The sequence below is a fragment of the Cupressus sempervirens genome, chromosome 11 (assembly GCF_028749045.1).
Source record: "Cupressus sempervirens isolate cs-2001-9-10 chromosome 11, ASM2874904v1, whole genome shotgun sequence".
Taxonomy (NCBI): domain Eukaryota; kingdom Viridiplantae; phylum Streptophyta; class Pinopsida; order Cupressales; family Cupressaceae; genus Cupressus; species Cupressus sempervirens.
Genome location: NC_143128.1, coordinates 152,909,235 through 152,919,446, shown reverse-complemented (window position 1 = coordinate 152,919,446; position 10,212 = coordinate 152,909,235).

Here is a 10,212-nt window from a genome sequence, read left to right as displayed (position 1 = left end):
GTGTGCTACTTGTTATAAATACAGTATTGGTTATGGTGGTTTGGGGCCAAATGCCCAAATATGGTTAAAAGATAGATATTGGAGATGTAAATTTTATTATGACTTTATATAACTAATGGTGGACAAATTTTAGTAATGAAATGTCCATTTTATTGTGGAGATTATTTGTTGTATGATTTTGTATATAAATGATAAATATATTTGTAATAGTTTCACGATTATTTATTTTGTATAACATTTTCACAATGTTATCTATTTATTTTTGAAAAATTTGAAATAATTTAAATTCTTATTAACTTCAATGAATTTTTTTTTTAAATACTATTCTTTACAATTATTGAAATTTTAAAAAAAAAAATTAAAGGAAAAAAAAAAATATATATATATATATATATATATCTAACCTTATTCCAATTCTAATTGTGTACAACCAAATGAAAAATTAACATATTCTCAATTGAATTCCAAGTGAACCAAATAGAACTAGAACTGCCATTTTCTATTCCTATTCTCCATTCCCATTCCTATTATAATTTTCTATTCTAATTCTCAATTCTTATGCCTACAACCAAATGGGCCCTAAGATTAGAAGTAGGACTAGAAGTAATATAGTTGATAAACCAATGTAATGTAAATGAACTAAACTAAGAAAAAAAAGAATAAATAATTTTGTATTTTGAAAGAAATTTTGCAATTTCTTTTTTTTTTGTATTTTTGAATAAAAATGTAAGAGCATAAATGAAATCTAAACTTAATGCAAGAAAAGACCTAACAAATATGAAAATGAAATTTAACACCGCAAAACACACTAGGGCATCTAATTGCACAAAAGAAAAGAGGCTAAGTGTGTCGAGTTCACCAAAATGAATAGGATGAAAATAGAGCCTATCCTCAACCCAAATTTTCAATAGGAATGTGTTGGAGAAAAAGGTTAATTTAATTTCATTTATTAAATTACTTTTTCTCCCTTCTTAAGATTTGCTTTATGTATTTTTTAGCTTTCTCTTTTTAATAATCAATTAGTAATTATTAAATAGCTTTCACTTTTAGGTTACCCTTTGAAACTTATTAGGTTACCCTCTTAGGGTTTCGATCTCCTTTTATAAGGATTGATCTCTTTGTAATTTATCATCTATTTTCTTCATCTAAATATACAATTTGCATGTTTTCAGATCAAACCCTTGCCTCTTCTTGTCTTTTTCTTCTCTGTGACAGGTTTTCTACATGCAAGTATTCGTGGGCTTCGTGGATTTGATTTGTATATTTCCTCAACTCCTACATGATATCAAAGCCAGATCTATTGTAGCATGTTTAGTATTTGGAGAAAAAGAAAGAACAAGGATTTGACAGATTAGATTTGGAGTTTTTTAGGTATTTCCTAAGAAAATAGGGGGTTACTAATTTTTAGAGCTACTTGAGGATAAAAAAACCTCACAGATGGACCTAGAAGGCATCAAAACCCCTATTTCCATATAAACTTTGTCCGTTTTGGACAACATTGATCTGAGAGGCAAAAAAATTTCACCTGATAAGACCATACAGCCTTTGCATGCACTCCAACATAGATGTTTTCAAAATATTTTTTCAAAAAAAAAAAAATTAATGGTATTTTAAATCCACTGCAGTTAACTAACCGCTAGCAGTGCTACTATGGTCACCACTTAGTAGCTTGCTAGTGGCTCTGTAAGTAGTTCTATGGTGGCTCTATCATAGCACCTAGCCTCTTGCCCTCCAACCGTTACTCTGCCGATGGTGCAGAATTTTGTTTAAATTTTTTTATTAAATTTTCTATCAAAAAAATATATTTTTGTGCATTTCCAAGGGCCTTGTTGTTTTTTTTCACTATAACTTGAGCATATAGATGTTTTTTTTTATTTGAAAGAAGTTTCGAAAAGCTAGTTTCAACATAGAGATATTAGTGCAGGTGTTTTCTAGTTTTGATTCGGTTTGGTTGCCTATTTTGGTAGTCAAAGTTGGATGTTCAATTTTCCACTCCAGAGGGCATGTCTTGAGCATCTCATATTCATTTTTTCAAAACATTATATTTTTAGAAAGTTGGTTCTATCTAATTTTTAGAAATACTATAATTTCTTCCAGATTCTACTCCATGCCCTTTCTATCATGTTTGTTTTATTTTTTGCACTATGGTGGATATCTTGGGTGTTTTAGGTCTAGGGATTTTTTTCTTGGCATAGGATCTCTTCTTGTATAAGCTCTTTTCCCTTTTTGATAATTGTTGATATCATTTGTAAGCATTTTTATTCAAACACATTGAGATAAAGTGTCACTCCTTTCTTTTGGGATCTTTTTCATCATTGTGACTTATTGTACTTGCACTACACTATAAAGTGCCATGGGGGGGTAGTTGTTTGCCTTTTAGTGCCCTCTTCCTTTTTCAAGTGAGTGTCCCTTCCACAACATTAGCCCCATGATGTGTTGATGACATGTACCTTTTAAGGTGTCTATACCTCATCCTCACTCTCAATGTTCTTGGTTCTTTCTATTTGACAGGAGATTTTTGGCCCACTTTCTCAATTACCTATTACCTCACCCTTGTCTACATTAAAGGGGATTCTTCTATTGTTGCTCATGCTCCCTTGGTTCATTAGAGTGAGCTATGTATTTAATATTTGATCCTATGTACTAGGCAGTTGCAATGGCTGGATACCTATGCATTTCAATGAGATGTATTATCTACCATATAGACACTCTTCTTTTCATTCATACTTTGGTTGCAGCCTTCCTTGGTTTGATTGAGCTCTTTAGGATTTGGTGTTTTATGTCATCTTTATTTTTTATTTCAGTTGTTTTCCTTTTTTGGATTCCTGATTCAATGCAGATTATAGTCTTCTCTACCTGGTCAGGTTCTATTTCAAAGGAGGTTCTACAAATTAGTAGCTTCTTTTTGACAAAGTTTGTGGCTTCTTCATGCTTTAGTGGTTTTCTTCATGATCACTCTTTGTTCTTATTTTTTGGAACATTCCTCTGGTTGGAGGCTTCTACAATCCTCTACTAGGTTTTCAGCTATCTCTTTTTGGAGTAGAGTTTTTCCTACTAGGTTTTCTCTATTTCTCTATTTCATGAAGATTCTATTGTGATTGGGTGCCTCATCAGGCCTTGTTGTCAGCACCCAAGCATTGTATTTTCCTTACTCTTTCTACATTGTTTGTAGCTGCATTGTTGCTCATCTTAAGGGGGGGTGTTAGAGAAAAAGGTTAATTTCATTTCATTAATTAAATTACTTTTTCTCCCTTCTTGAGATTTTTCTTTATGCATTTTTTAGCTTTCTCTTTTTAATAATTAATTAGTAATTATTAAATAGCTTTCACCTTTAGGTTACCCTTTGTAACTTATTAGGTTACCCTTTTAGGGTTTCAGTCTCCTTTTATAAGGATTGATCTCTTTATAATTAATCATCTGTTTTCTTCATCTAAATATACAATTTGTGTGTTTTTAGATCAAACTTTTACCTCTTCTTGTCTTTTTCTTCTTTATGACAGGTTTTCTACATGCAGGTATTCATGGGCTTTGTGGATTTGATTTGCATATTTTCTCAAATCCTATAGAATGATCCAAATTGATTCAGCATAAGAAAGTGATCAATGCACAAATGGATCATGCAAATAGAGAATAAGGAGAAATGAGGTCGAATGGTCTTCCTATTTTGAAAAGAATGTGCTTAAATCTTGAAATAGATAAAAGACAAATACTAATCTTGAAGTAGGATAGATCTAGAAAAATGTTGATTTCTAGTGTCTGTGTATAGTTTTGGGAATCTTTGTAACTTGTTCTAGACTAGAAATGTCGAGATGAAGAAAACCCAGAAAAATTTTGTCCTTTTGAAGGGAGGTCAACCTTGACCCTAATAGTAGGGCACAATATTACCATGGGGCACAAATGTACCCTGAAAAGTTGACCTTGACTTGCACTTCTCTAACGAAATTTTTGTTTGTGAATCCCACACATTCAACAAAAATGATATCCAAATTTTCTCTTCAATTCATTGTTCCACACCTATATTTGCATGAAAAATGGTTTGTTTTTTTGGATGTGGATTTTTCCTTGTTCAAACCCTAGCTTGGAATTAACCTTGAAATGTAATTAAAATTTCAAAATATATAAACAAAGTAAATGGAACTATTCACCTTTCTTATATTGAAATCCTTATGGAGGATTCAAATCCTTGAATCCACAATTACAAATGCTCCAAATAAATGTAGAAATGTATCTAGGATGTCTCAAATCAATAGCATTAGATCTTCAACACCAATCTTGAATGGATCATTGCATAGGGAGAGGATTGGATGAATATAGATGGAGAAATCTTCAACAAGAGGGCTCCATAGAAAATGAATCCTTCATTAGATAACAATGGACCACCTTGATGAATTGGATGCTTGAACACATTTATTCTTGAATGCTACTAAATGTTCACTTCATAAAACGTCTGATATCACAATGCATCTTAGAGAAAACTAAGAGGAGGCTTCCTTATATAGAGATCTAGGGAACAAACTCTTAGAAAAGGCTGACATGGAAGCATTAAATCCCATTTAACCTTAACCCCTAGAAGTGGACCTAGATTAAATTTAATTTAAGAGTCTACCATTTTGAAACAAAAAACAACCAACCCAGAAGTAGGAAAAATGAAACTTTTTGAAGCCCGTTGTCTTGAAACTCCCAAAATTTGAAAAATGGACCTAGGGTCAGGGACAAGGTTGGCCTTGCCCTACGTTAGGGTCAAGTTCATCCTTGACGTTAGTCAAGGTTGAGGTTGAACTTGACCTAAAAGGTCATCTTGACCTAGAAAGATAAAGTCCTCAGTTTCACAAAGAAAGTTGTTAGAAATAGGTTGGAAATAGAGAAAGAGAAGAAAAACAGGGGAAAAACAAAAACTACATGCAAAGATCCATTCAAGGCACTTGACATGATCCCAAAACAATTACTCAGAGGTCTAAACAATCTTAACATAGAAGTGCTTCCATTTTAAGATGATACACAAACTAAAGACAAAATGGTGGTGGTAAGAATTTTCTACTTGAATACTTTAGCAACAACTTGTTCATTTGTTCTTTCAAGAAGAAATGACCTTCCTATCACATATGCTTAATAATTTTCTCTACTAAAATAATTCACATCTAGTCCATCTCATATCTATAAATTTATGTTACAAGCTAGAGTTGTCGTTACACCAAAAAAATGACCTATTAATGCCTGATACAACCACTAGACTTATAGAACACAGGTGGCGATTAAGCCATGTCTCAAATCCCAAAGGGGAAGGTTGGTTGTTAGTCCAAAAATTCTCCCCTTAATGTTATCCAAGAAGATTTAAACCTGTGACCAAGCTCTAATACCACTTGTTAATATCTCTAGTTTCTTCTATAGAACATATCTCAGAATTAAATCTATCAAAAAGAGTGTTACGCCCTTAATATTATTGTATATAGGGTTATGGATAGTCAACTTGTGGCTACCTTAATCCTTAATTAAGTTATGTTATCATTATTATACTATAATTTAGGTAGGTAGATCAGCCTAGGTGTTATGAAGGGTTGTTTCTATTCAACCTAAGCATAATTAGGTATACATATGAGGTTGTGAGTCTTATTTCATCATCATATTGTGAAGCGTGTTCTCATTGGAGATATTTGGAGGATTTCCCCATCAAAGTGGCCTATTAATCTCAGCTATTATCAAGTATTAATATAATATTTCATATTATTTCTTCTATTGTGCTAGTTATTTCATTACAAGTGGTATCAGAACATGATCTTGGCATCACAGAGGCAAGATTTTTTCTCAACATTGGGGGGATTTTGTGAAGAGCATAACTTTCAGATTTTGCAAATCTTATAAAGATTTTTAAATAATTTTTGAAGAAAATATTAAAGAAGCTATAGTCCAAAATTTAGAGGAATTTGAGGAAATTTGAGGAAATCATTATAGAATTAGTATTTCTGCATAATTTTTTGAGATCTTCATATCTCTCACATCCTATAGAATTGGAGTATAACTTGTATTAGGTTTTTCAATACATAGTAGAGGATCCTAAATTCAAAGCTTGGAGAAATTGAAAAGCAAAAATAAGCAAGATATTCTCTCTCAAGGCAGAAAATTTGCTAATTCTTTTGGGGATTTTTTTGAGTAAGGATTTCTTGGCCCAAGTAAGTTACAATAAAAAAAATTTAAAAATTAGAGAATTTACATTTCATTTGTCTGATTTATTTCAAAAATATTGGTTTCCATCATGATGGGGCCTCCAAAAAGAAGCAAAAAGAATTCTATCACACTAGGGAAATCCTCTAATCAAGATTGGAAAGCAATAGAGGATAGTAAGCCCAATGAGAAACTTAGTAAGTTCAAGGAAGAGGTTAAGAAGGATATGTGTGACCTACGAGGAGATATATCAGATATATGAAGCATGTTAAGTACCTATATGAATGAAACAAGGAAGGAGCTCTCGAGCAATCAAGGTGAAACCTTCAAGCTGACTAATAATGACACAAATTTTATTAATCCTATAGGATCCAGGAATTTTTTTCCATAGGTGGTTACCCACAAATTTAATGGCAAGGATCCTCTAACATGGATAAATCAAATGGAGAATTTTTTTGAAATACATCAAATCCCATATGGACAAAAGGTTATGATGGCTTCCTTATATCTAGAACTAGATTAATTTATTTGTTATCATTGGCTTTGTACTCATAGGAAGAAAAAGGGTCTCATTGTATCATGGTCAATTTTTATAGAAGAACTCCAAGCACAATATAGCAATAGTGTGACAAAAAACTTCTTTAGCCAACTTGCTAAGCTTCAACAAATAGGATCAATTAAATATTATATTCAACAATTCCAAAATCTATCCTTAAGAATGGATAAAATTACAAAGGAGAATTTGAATGATTTATTCTTGGGTGGTCTCAAGAGTCACATTCAACATGAGGTATGCATGTTTTGTCCCAATTCAGTAAATGAGTCTTTTATATTGGCACATAGGGTAGAGGAGGAGTTCTTGATTTCTAGAAAGAAAGGGACTAATGTGACAAGAGACAAAGGATATTCAACACCTTATCTTCCTCAACCTACTATGTTGACTCCACAACAAATTGAGGAGAAAAGAGCAAAAGGATTGTGTTTCAATTTTGATAGAAAATATAGTCAAGGACATAAATGTAGTGAAAAGAAATTGTTTTATATTAAAGGTCCAAGTGAGAAAGAAGAGGATGAGCCCATATCAAAGGAGGATAGGGAGTTAGGTGAGGAATCACATGATTCTCAACCAATCATTTCTTGTCATGCACTTTTAGGTTTTAGTGCACCACAAACTCTCAAGGTAGTGGGTTTTTTAAAGAAGTAGAAAGGAATAATATTGATCAACTTAGGTAGTACTCATGATTTCATCAACAAAAAGTTGACAACTCTTATAAATTGTTTTATATATCCATCCCTAGAGTTTAAGGTTTTGATTGTAGATAGGGGCACAGTTAGTTGTTCATGGAAGTTTCATAGCATCAAATTATCCATGAGAGATTATCAACTTGATACCCCAATGTATGTGATATCCATGGGTGCAGCAGATATTGTTTTGGGAGTACAATGGCTTACTACATTGGGAACAATTGAGATGAAATTTCAAGAACTATTCATGCAATTTCAATCACAAGGAAAGGTAGTGGAGCTAAGGGGATTAAAGGTAAAATCCCCACAGATGGAAAACTCTCATCAAGTGCAAAAACTTCTTAAGAAAGGTGTGGATGGATTTGTGGCCCAACTATGTTCATTAGAAGTCTCTCAATCTAATGCTCTTACTCATCTAGATTTACAAGCAATAATTGATCATCACTCAGTGATTCTTAGAGATATGCCTAAAGGACTTCCTCCTAAGAGGGATCATGACCATTCCATACAACTAGTTCTAGAGAGTTAGCCACCAAAAATTAGGCCGTATAGGTACCCACACATACAAAAAAGTGAGATAGAAAAAATTGTTGAGGAAATGCTAGAGGTAGGAATTATCATGCATAGCCAAAGTGCTTACTTCTCACCTATTTTACTGGTGTGTAAGAAGGATGAAACTTGGCATATCTATCCAAATTATAGAGTACTCACCAAGTACACCATTAAAGATAAGTTTCCTATTCCAATCATTGATGATCCTCTAGATGAATTAAATGGAGCTATGTATTTTACCAAGTTAGATCTTAGATTGGTTTATCACCAAACTAGGATTAAGGAGGAAGATATTTGTAAGATAGCATTCCAAACTCATGAAGGTCATTATGAATTTATGGTCATGCCATTTGATCTTACCAATGCACCATCTACATTCCAAGGTTTGATGAATTCCATTTTTAAGAAGTTCTTGAGAAAGTTTGTGTTAGTGTTTTTTGATGATATATTAGTTTATAGCAAGACTTGGGAAGAACATTTGCAGCATGTAGCTCAAGCATTACAATTACTCAAAGATCATCAACTCTATGCTAAGCCAACAAGGTGTTCTTTTGGTCTTAAGGAGGTGGAGTATTTGAGACACATAGTTTCACATAAAGGAGTAAAGGTGGACCCTAACAAAATTAAGGCTATCATGGAATGGCCTATTCCAAAAACTATTAAGAAGTTGAGGGGTTTCTTGGGATTGATAGGATACTATAAAATATTTGTGAATATTTATTGTTGTATAGTAGCATCTTACAACTCTATTGAAGAAGGATTCTTTTCATTGGAATAAATCTACGAATGTATCATCTAAACAATTGAAGAAGGCTATATGTACAACTAAAGTGCTTGCCATTCTAGACTTCATCAAGGAATTCATTTTGGAATGTGATGCTTCTAGAAATGGGATAGGAGAAATTCTCATGCAACAAGGTCGACCAATTTCTTTTGAGAGTCATCAATTAAAAGGTAAAAATCAACTCAAACCTATTTACGAGAAAGAAATGTTAGAAATCCTTCATGCAGTTAAAAAATGGAAGCCTTATTTAATGGGTTGACACTTCAAGGTTAAGATAGATCATGATAGCCTAAAATATTTTTTGGAACAAAGACTATCATTAAAAGAGAAACAAAAATGGGTCACTAAGATGTTGGGATATGACTTTGAAATTGTATACAAGAAAGGGAAGGAAAATATTGTGGCCAATGTGCTTTCCAAGAAGGATGAAAAAGATGAAGCTTTATTGTGTACCCTTTCAATATTACAAAAAAAATGGGTGGTAGAAGTAAAGGAAGAGTGGAAAAATGATGTTGCAACAAGTAATCTCATTCAGAAAATAAAAAGTGACCCTAGTAGTTCAGATAAGTTTTTTTTAAAGGGGGATATTCTTTGGTATAAAGAGTTCTTGTATCTTTGCAAGAATTTCACTCTTATACACAAGATTCTCAAAGAACTATGAGTCCCCAATTGGTGGTCGTTCAGGATTTTTGAACACATATCATAGGATCAAGCAAGATTTTTTTTGGGAAGGGCTAAAAGGTGATGTTCAAAAGTTTCTGGCTGAATGTTTGGTTTGTCAAAGAAATAAGGGGGAAACAATTAAGACACTAGGTCTCTTGCAGCCTTTATCTATTCCTAGCCTCGAGAAGAGGTATCCATGGACTTCATCAGAGGGCTCCCCAAATCTATAGGTCATTATGTCATCATGGTACTAGTCGATCACCTCACTAAATATGCACATATTATTGCATTATCACATCCTTTTACAACAAGTATAGTGGAAAAAGTTTTCTTGAGAATATCAAAAAGCTACATGGTACACCTAAGGTTATTATTAGTGATTGTGGTCCTATCTTTACTAGTCACTTTTGGAAAGATTTATTCTCATGTTTTGGTACTCAATTGGCTCATAGTTCTTCATACCATTCACAATCAAATGGGAAAATTGAGGTGGTTGATAAATGTATGGAAGTATATCTATGTTGTTTCACTTCAGAAAAACAATCTCAATGGGTAGATTGGCTACCTCTTGCAGAATGGTGGTACAATACTTCTTTTCATACCTCATCAAAAATGTCTCCATTTTTTCCACTTTATGGATATCATCCTCCTTCCATCACATCATCATTAAAGGTGTCACCAAGAGTTCAAGTACTAGAGGATCACTTGTTTCATCAACAACGGGTACTTTTAGGACTCAAGGAGAATTTATCTATGGCACAAAATTGAATGAAATAACAAGTAGACCAACATTGTAGTGAAATAAATTT